Source organism: Rhinolophus hipposideros, assembly GCF_964194185.1.
Source record: "Rhinolophus hipposideros genome assembly, chromosome: 4".
Taxonomy (NCBI): Eukaryota; Metazoa; Chordata; class Mammalia; order Chiroptera; family Rhinolophidae; genus Rhinolophus; species Rhinolophus hipposideros.
In genome coordinates this window covers 7740455-7756578 of record NC_138050.1, presented here as the reverse complement: position 1 = coordinate 7756578, position 16124 = coordinate 7740455, and the positions used below count along the sequence as shown (strand labels likewise).

Here is a 16124-nt window from a genome sequence, read left to right as displayed (position 1 = left end):
GCGGAAGAAGGTAGCACCCCTCATGCGACCAGTCATACAAGGCTCGGAAGGGGCCTGGATGGTACCCGTGGTAGGCGTTGGACTGCGGTGGCTGTGAGGGCGGCTCAGAAAGTCAGGGTCAAGAGCACCGAGTTGGGGCTGGAAGTTCCAGGAGTGGGTCCTGACATAATCAGAGCCCAGGTGAATATCACAAGGAAGGCAGGTCATGTCAAGGAAGTAGAACCTCAGATAACTGGATCACGTTCTCGGGACCAACCGTCGGAAACCATGGACAGTGGAATGGGAGAACAGCAGAGACTCAAACCATTGTTAAAAAGACATCTTTTATAGTTGCTTATAATGGGTTGGGGATGACTTCCAGCGTTTCCTAACCTACTTGCGGCTGAAAGGTGGGGCCAAAGCTAGGAGCAATGCCATAGTCGGGATGCTGACATTTGGAAAAGAGACATTTGCCTACTTGATGATCCCTGGATAGGTGGCGTCATAAGCAGTAATTTAGTGTATGTCTGTCATGTACATGGTATTATCTAAACATTAAGAAATATAAAATTAGATTTTTACCCTCAAGGGGCTTCTCATGGGTTGAGAAGACAGAGCATGTCCATCCAAAGACAAAGCACAGCGGAAAGGCGATGTGTTGGCAATCGCAGAGATGACACTCACCGTAAGTTCCGCTGGAGTGGGAGGGAAGGGGTGAGTGATCTGGCTGGGCAGGGAGGTCCAGAAAAGGTGCTGGAGAAGACAGAGTGCGTCATGGATGGAGCGGAGTTTGGAATACAAGGTGGGACTTAGGTGAGAGGATGTACGTGGTGTGTGCCTCTCCCACCTTTACTTGCCGTTTCACTCTTTCAGCCTGTTTCCTAACTTGTAAAATAAATTTTTACCTTTCTCGTTAGTGTCGGAGCTGTTGTGGAGATTCAATGAGATGATTTATGTGAAAGCCCTTTGTAAATGGCATCATGGATTCAAATGTAAGTTGTTGTTAATAATTTGCTATTTGCAGTGGAGAGCCTGTTGGGTAACAGCTTTGTTTTAATTAATTCATCATATGTAAATGGAATCGTACTCTTGCAATCAAAGGTGTTTAATGAAGGTCATGATTAGATGTTAGAGGGAAAGAGTCAAGAGACTTTTAAGTAAGGTTGTTCTACGTCTGAGATTTCACTTGTAAATACATAATTAGTATTGAAAATTAATGTTTAATGTGTATCTGAAGTTTCACATTTTTGGTTAATACAAAGAGGAAATATATTTGAAGAGTAAGTTACTGAGCTGTGAAAAAACTAGGAGTCCATTTAGTTAGCAAAATTACATGATGTTTTTTCATTCTCTATTCAGACTATTTTTAGCATCTCTTTGAATCAGTGATGAATTCTAGTTGCAGGATTCAGTAATTAAAGCAGAGAAAAATATAACATCGTTTAGACAAGAAACGCTTTTTCCTTGAGTTGGATCTGTTTCAAGGTTTACACTGTTGTTTTCAGGGGCTCCCTGGAATCATTGATCTGTCATCTCTGGGGGGTCTCAATACTACAGGAAAAGCGTCAGAACCTTAGCCAGGGACACAGCGTCCCACTTCTGAAGGGAAGTTGAGAAAATCCTGGGGTTTCTTACCGGGTCAACTTGGTGCATCTGTATAATCTGCAGAATTCTGGAACACATTCTTTCGAGGCTCTCTGGGCCTGCCCTTGTTGTCCAGTCCCCGAGCCCTTCCTGTGGGTCTCTTCACCCCGCCTCAGGACCTTCGTTTGTCCTGCTCCTTTCTGTTCTCCCTCCTCAGGCTGCCCCTTGAGCATTGCATAAGAAACTGTTGGGAGGATGACAGTGGCTTCCACATTTGTCTGTAACATTGAAGCTTGTTCCATAATGTTGCTAAACCACTTTTTAAAAGCTTGCTCCTAGTCAGCAATCTTTCCGCAAGCTGGAAGCCTCATTTTATCTTGAACAAGTTATTATTAGCTTGTCCTTTCATGCCCATTGCACAAAAGCTTATTAACTGTTTGGTTCAATAGAAATGAGTGTTTTGTTGACCCATATTCTCCTGCTCTTTGCCCGGGTGGAGCCCAGCACTTAAAGTGGTGACCGTGGGGCCACCATGAGGCCGCCCACCACAAGGCAGGTCCAACTTTTATAGTTGAAGTAGGTCACGAAGATGCAGTGTGATGTTTTTTCAATTTTCAATCCTCGCCAGTCAAGAAAGTTATTTGACAGTTTTTTGTGTTTGGCATTGAGCCAGGTACTGGGAATTAAAAAGGAAAATGAAAAATGTATTTCATAGTGAAGAGAGAAAAGTTAGGGGTCAAAAATAATAGGATTCCTAGGGGGCTGCCCAGAGCCAAACCTCTGTACCACAAACATTAAAAACATTAATAATAATAATAAAAAGCAAAAAAAAAGCTTAACAGTCATGTGTAGCAGAAACATCATATCCAGTCACGTGTAGCGTCCAAACATCATGGGTAATCCATATTTCCTTTGATAATCGATATTGCTTGCCACGAATTCTGAACATTTTCAAACTCTAAATTCTTTGATCGCTTAGCAGGTGAGAACTTTGTTGTGGATGAACAACTGGGCAATTTAAGACCAAAAGTAAATCTGAATTTCTTCAGTCACCTTGGTTTTAGTTTGTTGTGTGCTCATTATTTGTTCACTCTGTTTTGTCTGGGCCCAGCATCGATGGAGCATTCACCGTGAACCCCTTTCTGTGCAAAGCCTTGGGGAGCTAAAAACGCGTGTGACACTGGCCCACCCCGATGGGTGTCGTGGTGGGGACAAGTTGGAATGCTGGTGGTAGAGTGGTAGGTAATAGCAGCAGTGGTCGAGGCCAGCTTCTGCCCATGGATTAGCTCAGTTAATTTTTGTAGTTTGGAGAAATTTATACTGAAATGACCCGTCTGGAGTCTTCGAGTGTGTCAGTGGAAAGGGCAGTTTGACCTGGAGTCTGGCTCTAGAGCGCCCAGCACTGTGGCGTTTTGTTTTGTCCCTCTGGTTCGGTGGGCACAGAGAAGGGGGACGTGGACCCGGCCAAGCAGCTGAGCAGTGCTTTGCAGCCGAAGTGACCTTGGAGTCCACTCACTAGTCAGAAGGGGCCTGGAGGCCTAGCCAGCGAGGAATGGCAGGTGGAGGGAAATGCAGGTGTGGGGCGCAGTCCGGGTGTGATTGCAGCGTGAGAAGTGGTGGAACCCCCCTGCAGTGGCAGCTGGCGCCAGGAGGGCAAGTCTGGGATCCTGTCCCCAGGAATTGGCCTTGGCTGCCCCGCATGGGGGCAGAGGGGCGTCGTTCTAAGCCCGAGTTGCCCAGCGTGCTGGCTGTCAGGGACCGGAAGACCAGATGGGCACCGGCAGGCTGGCTGCGTTCCTGGGAAGGTGTGCCGCCTCTCCCAGCCGCATCTCACGTGTGCGGTGCCAGCCTGGGTCTCGGAAAGCACAACCTGGAGGGCGCCTGGGAAAGGCCGGAGGGACCGCAACGTGCGCCCCGCCGTCACACACCTGGAGGCTTGTAGAGTTGAGGGTTTGGTAGACTGACTTCAGTGGGTAGAGCAGAGTGCATTGGTTTAAAGTCCTGAAGATGGAGGCCTTACCTGCATACCCAGAAAGCCTCACTTCAAACAGTGTTTCTCGACAAGTGGGAGTGCGAACTCCTGAATTCCTCTCGCCGCAGAGTGTGCAGGGATGTGGTGGCGCGGCCGCACTGAGTGGGCCGGGGGTCGAGGCCCCTGGCTCCCGTCCGCGCTGCGCCTCAGCCGTGTGGGCCCCGCAGTTCCCTGCAGACACACTCTCCGTTCTGAGAGGCTCTGGATCTGGGCTCGTCCTTCCTCGTGATGTCCTAACATTCAGGGGGTGATACAGCACTTATCTTTGTAATAACTTTGCATACTCTGTGCATCCAAAGGACAGTGATGACCCTTTTGGTGTCCCCTTGTTCCACAGGCAAGCTTTAACCTGTCTTGTTTATTGCACCGGAGCTGCGTGGCCTGTTTTCTCGCATGGCACTTTGCATGTGTCTCCGTTGTCACTGAGCGTTTTCTAATGGTCTGATTCATGGTCACCTGTCTTACGCATAGTAGGAAGACAGTAAGAGTTTGGATGGATCGATGAGTGGTGTAACCGGGCTGTCAGATTCTCTGGCCAGGAGCTGTTCGCCCAGGGGGATTGGCCCTCCATGGATGGGGTAAAGCCATATGATGTCAAGAATGGATCATGCTTGCTCCATAGTCTACTGGGCAGGGATTGTTCATTAAGTGAAGCGGAAGGACATGTTGTTTTATGACCCTGTATTTAAGTCTGTGATAAATAGTTTTTAAATGAACAAATTACCCAAAACTGGGAGACTTTGTCTTCCCCTGCGCTCCCCCAGAATAGTTAATCTGATTGTCTCAGTGACTAACTGAAAGTGGACCCGGCCGACGGGCACCCACTGTGCTCAGTGACTGTCGGATCGCTGATGTGTTTGCTTCCTTACAGCAGTGCCCCTCTGCTGCTGGCTGTGGCTCTCCGGGCTTTGTTTGCTCTTCCCCACCAGCTAACGCTTTCTGGGAGCCAAGACGCTGTCTTATTACTTAACATTGTTTTTCCCCCTCACCTGCGTAAGAACTCACGTACAGGTTGAATTGAATTGTGGGGCCAGCTAAGTGTGTTCATATGGCTCTGCACACAATGGGAATTGCCAAGGAGAGAAGCACAAGGGTTGCTGTTTTATCGTGGTTAGACGTACACTTTTTGCTAAAAACATTCATTTCAGACGTTGCGATGGGATGTTTCTCTGAAGCTAATAGAGGCTGCATGTTCTAAAGTGTCTAACAGTGTTGTAAATAGAGCTTTATAGGTGAATAGGTAAGAAGAACATTAGTGGCACAATCTCATGGGTAGAGAGGAACTTAGAATCTGGGTCTGGTTAAGAAGGTAGCACTGGAAAAAATGGGGAAACAGACATCTGGGATATGTGTGAGTGCCAGCGTCTCATTTCTGGAAAAATCTGGGAGCTTGAGAGAGATGACAGGGACCAAAATAGGAAGCAAATCCCAGTACAATCAGATTAGGGTAATGTTGGCAGATTAGCAATGTGTCATTTAGACAACTGGTTCTCAGGCTAGGTTGTTTCGTATCACAGTTTTTTATATTTCATACTGACTCTGCGTGTTGTGGATAACTAAGATTAAGGCATATTACTAGGGAAATTTTCATTGACCTTTTAAAATGCTCTATAGAACAAAAGAAGGCATTTCATGAGATAAATTTAGTCATTTTTCTTACCAGAGTACAGAGGAATGTAAACTGAATGTAAACTAAACTGCATAGGCGGTGAATGGTCTGTAGTGTATTTGAAGTCATCATAAAGCTGTCTGGTCCCTTTCCCTGCCCTCCCCTCCCCTGCTCTACCCTCCCCACCTCTCCTCTCCTTCCTTCCCCTCCCATCCCTTTCCCTCCCCTTCTCTCTCTCTCTCTCTCTCTCTCTCTCTCTCTCTCTCTCTCTCTCTCTCTCGTTCTCTCTCTCTCTCTTGCTCTCTCTCTCAGAAGAAGACATGTCTACACAGTTACTTATCCTGGCTTGATTTATTACCATTGGTTTATGATTAGTTCCTAAATTACAACTTGCTATGGTTTCATGATAGCGTTTTCACGTGGTTTTTTTCACTGAGTAGCATAAGGAATTTTAATTTAGTAGTACTATTTTAAGAATTGGATTGAGATCAGGAGACAGCATGAGTACATTTTAGTGCCACCGTACTGAGGGCCATATTTGAAACCCGAATGAGCAAGTATAGGTACCCCTTTGATGAGATTTTAAAGGGAGGAGCCCTTAAAGATCACCCAGTTTGTTCCTCTGTTAATTGACTTGGTCATTCATTTTTTCCCAACAATTATTTAGGTGTCTATATGCTCTTCATCTCATCCTCTCAAGCCTGAAATCTTAAGAGCTGCACTGTCCAGCCACAGGTTGCTATTTAAATTAACACTGATTAAAATGAAATAAAGTAAAACACGGCGTTCCTTAGTCACACTAGCCACATTTCACAGGCTCCGTGTGGCTGGAGGCTGCCATACTGGACGGCAGACGGCTGACGGTGTCCACTGTGAACTGTGCGTCACTGCAGGGAGCTCAGCCAGACGTCTTGCCTCGGGGTTCTTGCCTCCACCCTCTGACACATCTCAGCTTCCCATCCCCTCCATCGCCCAACATCTTCATCTCATGTTGGTTCCCTTCCTCTTTTGCGATCTGAACAAAGGCCCTAGTGTTGGCAGCGCTGAAGCCTTCCCTGCCTTCCGTCTCTGCAGTGGCAGCTACTCCCGCGCCTGTGCTCTCCTGATACGATGTACGCATCTTGGACCTCACTGAATGCTAATCCCTTGTCTTCTGGAGGACCAAGAGGTTCTTGAGGGTGCAGGACTGGGCTTTGGTTTCCCAGGGCAGGGCCACACACAATGCCTGACACGTTACCACAATAAATACGTGTGTATTGAGCACATGGGTGAAGGAGGCTGACCTAGGTTGCATTCTGAAGGTGAGGGACAATTTGGTGCTTGGAGATCAGGAGACAAGAGGACATTTACAGGGGAGTGGGGAGCATCCTGGACACAAGCCCAGTGGTCGGAAATAGCAGGGCAACTCTGCTCCTAGACTGAAGCCACAGGGGAGTGTTTTCAGCACCTCTCAGAGCTTCACCACGGCTCATGAACAGAACTTGAGTTCCGGTGTTCATATAAACGTGTCTCCCTGGGCTTGCTAACATTACACCACTTTAGTAGACGTGCTGGGGTGCTGGGTTTCAACTTAGTAACCTTAATCTGAACCTTCAGAGGACTGACAAATAACTCCCCTGTAGACTAGGCAACTCTCACAGAATCTAGTTAATTCTTCAAGATCTTCATGGTTATAGTTATAACTATAATCTATATAAACATGTTTGTGGCTTATGTCAGACATGTTAGCAGCGCAGTAGGAAAGAAAAATGCATGTGTAGGTGTCCAAAAGGAAGCAATCAAACACAATAATGAAAAAGTGTGACTGTGGCCAGACAGATGTATCCTGACCCCGCCTCTTCCAGCTATGTCATCCTGGGAAAGTCACCTTCTGGTCCTTCATTTCCTCATGTTTAAGTTAAATATATGTCACATATTAGCACTATGCTTAGTCCTGAGTTAGCTAGTAACACAGTAAGAGTTACATAGCCTTTCACAAAGCGGGAATGGTCACAGTTGTGCCTCCCAAAGGAGGAGTTCACGTGATTGCTAAACACAACTGGTCATGCGGAAACCACACATATACCGGACACTTTTCTGGCCCTTCTGCACAGTCAGCTCGATAGAACCATCTCTAGAGTGAAGTGTGTAGTGCTGATTACTTTCAAAATTGTGCAAATAAGATGATCCGGTAGAAGTCAGATTTGCCCTGGATAATCTAAAACGCAGGGATAATTCTCTGTATTTGGAAATAAGGTGAACACATGTGCAAATTACTTAGGAAAAACTCACTTTTTTCCCTTTCACTCTATGTAATCAAGGGCTTGCTGTACAGCTTCTACGGACGGGGAAGGAAATCATGTGCTGCTTTTCATTTTAAATAAGCCACCTCGTAGGATGTCTGTAAATTAGAGTATCATTGAATGATCTTTTTAGTTCCCCCCCCCCCATACTTTTAAAAAGATACTGACAGTCTTGACTGTGTAGGTTCTCGTTATCTACTAGCCTACGGATAACTCACGCGTACCCGGGTAGTTCTCTGCAGTAGCCTTAAAGTTGCTTTTCTTCCCCGTGGAAATGGCACCCTTCCCCCTTCCTCTGCAGGCCTGGCCTTTCCCTAATCTCACTCTTCATCCCTGTCGACCTCCCCCGGAGCTGTTTGATAAACCCCACCCCACTTCTGGGTGCCATGCTCTTGCTTTTGAGCCTGTACTTGATGACGTTATAATTAGTCACCCGCACTAGACGGTGAGTTCTTTCACAAGCAGGCATTTCCTTACTCAGTTTTGTGTCTGCAGTCTTTAAAGGGGACTGCAGGTCCCCTTTACCTACCAGGTGCTTGGTAAAGTTTTGCTGACTGAATGCTTTATTCACTACATTTTTCTTGTATGTGTTCTTTCTCAGTTAACCGTAGCTCTGTTTGGGTAGTAAACTGTATGGTACTTTCTGGTCCCTCCAGCACACTGGTACCCAATGTTAGCTTGTTCTGTACACTTGCTGTTAATAACAGTTGCCCTGCAAACACTTTATAGGGTCAATCAGGCAGACGTTAAATCAAATCTTTGTTACTATTTTATCCCCATATGTACTATTAAAATGTGTATAATGTGATCACCAAGATTTTTACTGAATTTAAGTATTTTTGTGTGAAAAATTAATACAAATGCTCATATCTGATAGAATTCTTCTGTGAGTGATCAGTAGTGAATTCATTATGGGCAGTAACAAAACCTAAAATGTATGTGTTGCTGTTGGGTAATTGAATTGAGCAGTCCAGTGGAATAAACCTATAATATACTTGGCTTTTTGTTTTTCTGCCTGTTAGCTATTATTTATTATGATTCCTTGATGTTAATTTCAGAGCTTATTCCAGGATAGGGAGTTGGAATTAATACAGGAATTTACATACCTTACTAGCTTCTTACTCAAACTAATTTAAAAAGAACTACTACTGGGATTAGAGCTCCCTTGATGAAGTTGTTGAAATGTGAAATTTGAATTTAAGACTTTCTTTAACACTTGAATGCATTTTGCTTACCAGTATTTAATTCTTTTTGTCTTTTTAGCTCTAATTTTGATTGCTGTTACTCCTGATATCTGAGCCAAAGCGGTGATGCTACCTGAAAGAAATTTTGGCAACCCATAAGTCACCACTTACACGGTAAGTGTCTGCACCTTTTACTCTTAAAGCCATTTAATTTCCATAATGTTATACTTTAGAATTTTAATTTGAAATAGAATAGGGTAAACTATTTTAATATTTCAAAATATTAATGTATTTTAATATATAAGTCTTAAGACATAATGTTATAGAGTATTTGATCCTAATTAACAGTAAGAATTTGAAAGAGAAAAAAATTTAATTTGGTGTGTGCATTTCATTTTAATTTTCGGTATGAACAACAAATATGGCTATATAATGTATTTCTTATGAAACTGGGATCTCGTTTTCCTCACTGTATATTTTCCCATTTTCTTTTTATTTCCTGGGGTTTAACCAGTTCCTTATTATCTGAACCTTGCTAAATAATGAATGGGTATGAAAAGTCAAGATGATAAAACTCAGGCCTGGTCGGTTTTTACTATAACTTACTCTGAACTGAAGTGGTGGTGATTCCAACAGTGGCTAATGTGAGGTTTTTCATTATTTAAAGATTTAAATTATCTATATTCTTCTATCTTTGAGGGATGATTCGGGAGTAATGAGACACAGCTGACTAGTAAGACAAGTTATTTCTTTGAGCTTCACTTTCCTCATGTACAAAGTGCCATCATTTATCTTACATGTTTTATAGAGCTGCAAAAATCAAATGAGATGATGTGTGTGAAATTGTCCTTTTCTTTCTTTCTATCTTTCTTTCTTTCTTTCTTTCTTTCTTTCTTTCTCTCTCTCTCTCTCTCTCTCTCTCTCTCTCTCTCTCTCTTTTTTTCTTTCCTTCCTTCCTTCCTTCCTTCCTTCCTTCCTTCCTTCCTTCCTTCCTTCCTTCCTTCCTTCCTTCTTACTTTCTTTTTCTTTCTTTCAGAATAGAGGGAGAATAACAAAAGCCTTTTTGGTTTTGAGAAGAGTACTAAGTGAGAACATGTTGCTTTAAATATCCTTTAGAGGAAAGGATGTCGGAAGACTTGATATCTAATCCTATCTCACCTTGATCTTGGACATATTATATTAATTTACTATCAGAAAATGGATTTTGATTCCCATACTTTCCCTTTGCAAGTACTTTTTCAGGGGCATATCTCTGTTCTTTGACCACAGTGGAATTAAGCTAGAAATCAGTATCAGATATCTGGGAAATCTCCAAATATTTTGAAACTAAATACCATATTTTGAAAATCCCATGGGTCAAAGAAGAAGTCCCAAGGGATATTAGAAAATATTTTGAATTGAATGAAAATTAAAATACAACATATCAAAATGTATGGGATTCACCTAAATCAGAACTTCAAGGGGAAATTTACAGTGTTAAAGGCTTACATTAGAAAACAGAAGTTTTAAAATAATAATTTAAACTTTCACCTTAAGAAATTAGAAGACAAAGAGGAAATTAAACCCGTAAAAAGCAGAAGAAAATAATAAAGAGCAGAAATCAATGAAATAGAAAACAGAAAAACAATAGAAAAAAAGATCAGTGAAACTAAAAGCTGGTTCTTTGATGAGATCCATAAAATTGATCAACCTGTAGTCACACTAATTAGGAAAGAGAGAGACGAAGAGGGAGAAGGAGGGAAAGGAGAGAGAAAACGAAATTGCTAATATCAGAAAAGAGGGGGAGCAGAAATTTCTAATATCAGAAAGGAGAGACCATCAGTGTAGATCCTACAGATACTAAAAGGAAGATAAGGGAATATTATGAGCCACTTAATACATTTGATAACTTGGACAAATTTCATCAAAGACACACCTACCACACCTTACTCAAGAAGAAATGGATAACCTGTATAGCTCTTTATTAAAGAAATTGAATTTGTAGTTAAAAACCCTCCCCAAAAGAAAGTACTGTGCCCTGATAGACTCGCTGGTGAATTTTACCAACCTATTAGGAAAGAAATACAAAAACTTCAGAAAATAGGAGGAAGGGCACACTCATTTATTTTAAGAGGCCAGTATTACTCTGATACAAAAAAGCCAAGATGTTTCTCAAAAAAAATTAGTAAATTGAATAGTTTATGTAAAAAAGATAATAAATCATGCCAAAGTACCATTCATTACAGAAATGCAAGATTGGTTGGTTCATCACTTGAAAATCAATCAGTATCAGTATCGGCACACTAAACAATGGAGTTTTTAAAACCCACGTGAACATCTCCATAGATGTAGAAAAAAACATTTGGCAATATTCATTATCATTCATGATAAAAACTCAGGAAAGTAGGAAAAGGAGGGAGTTCCTAAACTTGCTAAGAGGTATTTATGACAATATTATAGCTAATACTATTGGTGAAAGACTAAATGCTTTTGCCTAATATTAGGAGCAACGCAATTCCTATTTAAAATTGTCCTAGTCAGTGCAGCAATGTAAGGAAAACAAATAAAAGGCATGTAAATAAGACAAGAAGAAAAGTCATATTCAGAATTCCCATGACAAGAAACCTGAGAAACGTAGATTTTAGCCTTCTAGTCTCTGTGATATAGGGGAAAGGACAGGAGATGGGAATAGATGTTGAATGCCAGTAGACAATATCTACTATATTTTGGTTTCTGTGAGTGTGATCTGAAAATCATAAGAAGCAAAGCAATGTTTATATAACTTGGGCTTTTAAGTTACTGTTTTCTTTAAAGTTTAAAGTCAGCATAATCTGTTGGGATAGTTTTATTTCAGCATTTTCTTGTTTCTACTGATATATCCAGAAAGTTGTGTAGTACTTCAAAGTTATGTATTGATTTAAACTTCATTAAATAGCTCTTGTTTTTTTTAATTTAAAGAAAAAGGCTATCTGAAATATCGTCGGGGTGTCCTCTTAAATCCAAAGAGGGCAAACAGAATTATTTGTTAGATCTGTCAACCATCATTTAGTTTTGGATGAGTTCAAATTGTTTTGTATACTTGCTGTTTGTATCTTAGAATGCATCGAGATGTTCTGTATAATAATATAAGCCACGTATTATGCTCATTGGTTTCTGTTAAGTAATTTCCAAATTCTGGCTTATTTTTACCATGGTTGGCGGTGTAGAGTGGAGGAGATCTTGTGTTCTAGTCCTAATTGTCTGGGATTGTTATTTGACAAGATAGTGTCTCTGGATGGTTTTGCTAGAATCATTTCTAAGTCTCTTAGAATAAAGTAGTTTTTCAGCGTAAGTAGAATGTTTACAAATTTACACAAATATATAATTTAATAACTATGCATTGCTACTTTAGTTACATATTAGTGACCATATCCATTAGTGTTGAGTACTTGGTATGGCAGAGTGGTGTAGTAGAGGGAGCGTAAATTTAGGAGTTCATAGGCAATCTTGAGTTCAAATGCTGAAAACGTACAAGCTTCAGCTATTGAGCAAAATCTACTTAAATCCTTGATCCTCATTTCCCTCATCTGTAAAAGGGCGATAATAATCTTTTTATTTCCAGTTTTATTGAGAAATAATTGACATCCATCACTGTATAAGTTTAAGGCGTACAGCATGATGGTTTGATGTACATGTTTGTGAAATGATTCCCACAATAGGTTCAGCTAACATCCATTTCCTCATATAGATAAAATAAAATTAAAAGAAAGAAAGAAAGGAAAAAAGGAAAAAGTTTTCTACTTTTCATGGGAATCGTTAGGATTTCCTCTCTTAGCAATTTCCCTATATCATACAGCAGTGTTAGCTACAGTCACCACGTTGTACATTACATCCCTCGTACTCATTTATCTCGTAACTGGTTTGTGCCTTTCGAGGATAATCTTGACGAGCTGCTGAAAACATAATACTCAGAGCATCGAGCAGACAGAGGGTACTCAAATGGTGACATTAATAGAGGATCCTCTCTGGAGAAACATTGTAAGACTTTGGCATCTGAGAGAACTGGTTTTGAGTTGGCTTGGAAGAATTAATATCGTTAAAATGCCCACATTACCCAAAGCAATCTACAGATTCAGTGCGATTCCTATTAAAAATATTATGGCATTTTTCACAGATATAGAACAAAACAATTAATGAAATTTGTATGGAACCACAAAAGACCCCAAATAGCCAAAGTAATCCTGAGAAAGAACTAGAACGATACTGCAAAAAAAATAGTAATCAAAACAGTATGGTATTGGCATAAAAACAGACAGAAAGATCAATGGAACAGAATAGAGAGCCCAGAAGTAAACCCACACATATATTGTCAATTAATTTATAGCAAAGAAGCCAAGATTACACAATGGGGAAAGGATAGTCTCTTCAATAAATGGTGTTGGGAAAACTGGACAGCCACATGCAAAAGAATGACACTAGACAGCTGTCTTAACACCATACACAAAACTTAATTCAAAATTGATTAAAGACTTGAATGTAAGACCTGAAACCATAAAGCTCCCAGAAGAAAACATAGGTAGTAAGGTTTTTGACATCAGTCTTGATGAGTTTGTGGATCTGACTCCAAAGCAAAGGCAACACTGCATTTCATATGTGAAAGTTGCTAAGAATAGATATAAAGTCCTTGTTACAAGACTAATTTTTGTGTGTGTGACTGTACGGTGATAGGTGTTAACTAGACTTATGTGGTTATCATTTCATGGTACAGCTGACCTCTGAACAGTGCTGTCTGAACTGTGCAGGTCCACTTATACACAGGAACCCAGGTTGTTCAAGGGTCAAAGGTATTTTCCACCCGAGGTTGTGAATCCGGGTGTGCCGAGGGCCAGCTGAATTTTATGAGTATTTTTGACTACAGCGGTGGTCGCCGCCTTACCCCGTCCTGTTCAAAAGTTAACTGTACACTACCTCAGGGATACTGTGGATGCCTGATCATGGCATTGTATACCAGAAGCTAAACATTAATGAATGCCAACTATAATTTTATATATATAATGTGATGGCACAGTGTGAGGTCGGAGGGATAGTGGATGGGGGGCGGGGGCTTCACAGTGTGAGGGATATAAATGATGAACGTCTAAGTATTACCTTGTCTTGTACACCTGAAACTAATAAATTAAAAAAAATAAAATAATAAAAAAACAAAAAACAAACAAATAATAGGCAATGCCAGCTTGTTCTAGTGCTATTGATAATAGCACTATTATCAACAGTGTTATTACCTATTATAGTAGTCTAAGAAATTCTATCAGAAGCAAGCAGGCTTGCAAGCCTGAAATAGTGAAGAACCTGAATATTTATTATAAGAGGAATATTAATATTTTGATTTAAGTTTCCCATGCATAAAATTTCTTTGTTATTTTATTTTCCGGATCAAGAACAACATTTGATAAACTCTATTTTTAGTTCCCATTTACATCTCAAATAAACACTTCTGGATTTCTTGCTAGTTGAAATAACACATATCCTAAAATATTTAGAAAAATACTTGCCAAAAATATGATTTCTTAATTATGTAAAAGAAAAAAAAGAGTTAACTGTACATACAGATACCAAATCATTATGTTGTACACTTGAAACGAACATAACGTTGTATGTCACGTATACCTCAAACAAACAGACAGACAAAAAGACTGACATCTGACTGAGCGGGTTTTGAATTTAAGTTCTTACACTTACTAGTGAAGTGATTTTGGATAAGTTATTTTTGAGCCCTGATTTCTTTATCTGTTAAGTGGGGGCAATACCAGCCTATAAAGTTGTAATGGGACGTAAGTGATCTAATAGATATAAAATGCTTATGTTTGTAAAATGTTTCCTTATCCTCTTTAACCAGTATACCACCATTAGCTGTATGATTTTGTTTCTTTGGTGACTTTTCTGTAAAGTTACCTAGAAACACTGATTGATCTTTTTTGTGGGTGGTCATAGTTTGTTGTTGGGATGTGTTCAGAAGAAAGGAGCTGATAGGATGCCAGACTTGATGTTTGGAGATCAAGTTCACAGGTTGCAAATCTGAGTTACTTTTCTATTTAGTAGTTCTCGTCCTGCTTTCATGGCTCAAACAATTGGGAATAGTTACCTAAAATAACCATTTAATTTATCTTAACTTGTTTTCATGAGCACGTTTTCAAGTTGCCCACAATATTGGCATCAAGATGCTTTTTGTTTCTAAAAACACAGCTACTCAAGTTTGGTAGCATGTGTGCTACAGAACAGTTGGTAGATTCCACAGCTTTATTGCTGTTTTGACTTTATCTTGTTATGTTCATTTATATGAAGTTGACACGATTTGGCGATTTTTGACCAACAGAAGCTGTAATTTCATATGTCTCAGTTTGATATTTCAGGGTCCAGTGACTGTTTTCTTTACACACTTGACCAATCATCTAATTTTGTGTCTTATAATTTGTTTCTTCTAGGAGCTTACATTTATTTTTAATGCATTTTGGACTTTCCTTGTTAATTTTTTTGGTGAATGTCATTCTCAGAAAATTGAGGCAAAAGAATAAAATTGAAAACAATATGTGCTATGTCTTTCTTAACAAAAAGAAAAGAAGCTAACTTCTGAGAAGACTTAATTTATGGTTAACTAGGTAATGAGAAACAAAAACTAGCGCTTTTTGAGAATGAAATCTTGCGGGTCATAGGTCACAACAGGTACTTCTGAGTACCTAAAAATTCATTTTGAATTTTTCAAAGTCTTTGAGATCAGTGTTTTTCAGAAAGTCACATCTCACTAGCAGATGTTAAAATACTGTTGAGGTTTTAGCTTCTGAGTGTTATATTAATGTACTTTATATTACAAAAATTTGCAGTGTTAGCTTAATTTTAAGGTTCTGTTTGTGAAATGTTTGTAGGTCATATGTTTATTGTATTTTGAGTAAGGAGCTAAGAGTTTTAGTTTCATTTAAAAGGGCATTAACTTAACACATTTTTAGTGTGGATTATAAATAATAATAATGTAGTAAACAGCTTATGAGCTTTTCATATTGACCGCAGTGTGAATATTGGCTGATTGGGGTGCTGATAACTGGCTTCTTATCCAATTAAAGTGAAAAGGTAATAGTTAATTGTTTTTAATTCTTCAGGTAAGCATTTATTTTTTCATAGGAATACTGTCAAGTGTTTGAGTTCCAATTTAGGGTTTTCGGTGGGTTTTCAGGTGTATCATCTCATCACAGCCCTTTGAGGACAGCACACAGATATTATTGCTTCCATATTTTAAGTAGGGTCCTGGGTGTAGTGGGATTGAAGGACCTCCCCCCGCACCCCCCGCCCCAAGGTCTCAGCTCTTGAAGAACTTGGGGCGCCCACTTGCTGCTCTGTCCCCACCCCTGTGCGACTTGTCGGGCTGCTGGGCCAGGGTACCAGGCCCCTGAAGAAATTGTTCAGGCTGTTTTAAGTGGTACACTCTCTGATTAAGTTGGTGGGGG

At 40.4% G+C, this 16124-nt stretch overlaps 1 protein-coding gene across 7 annotated transcripts in view; it reads left to right on the top strand.

The window, feature by feature from the left end:
• WASF3 (WASP family member 3) overlaps positions 1-16124 on the top strand; it is a 130877-nt gene that overhangs the window by 48182 nt on the left and 66571 nt on the right. For 6 of the 7 annotated variants that reach the window (XM_081046482.1, XM_081046476.1, XM_081046477.1 and 3 more), the window contains exon 2: positions 8750-8844. The gene's annotated coding sequence lies outside the window, so the exon portion shown is untranslated. Of the gene's footprint in view, positions 1-910; positions 972-8749; positions 8845-16124 lie in introns of those variants that run through there. The other variant, XM_081046481.1, reaches the window with a different exon arrangement.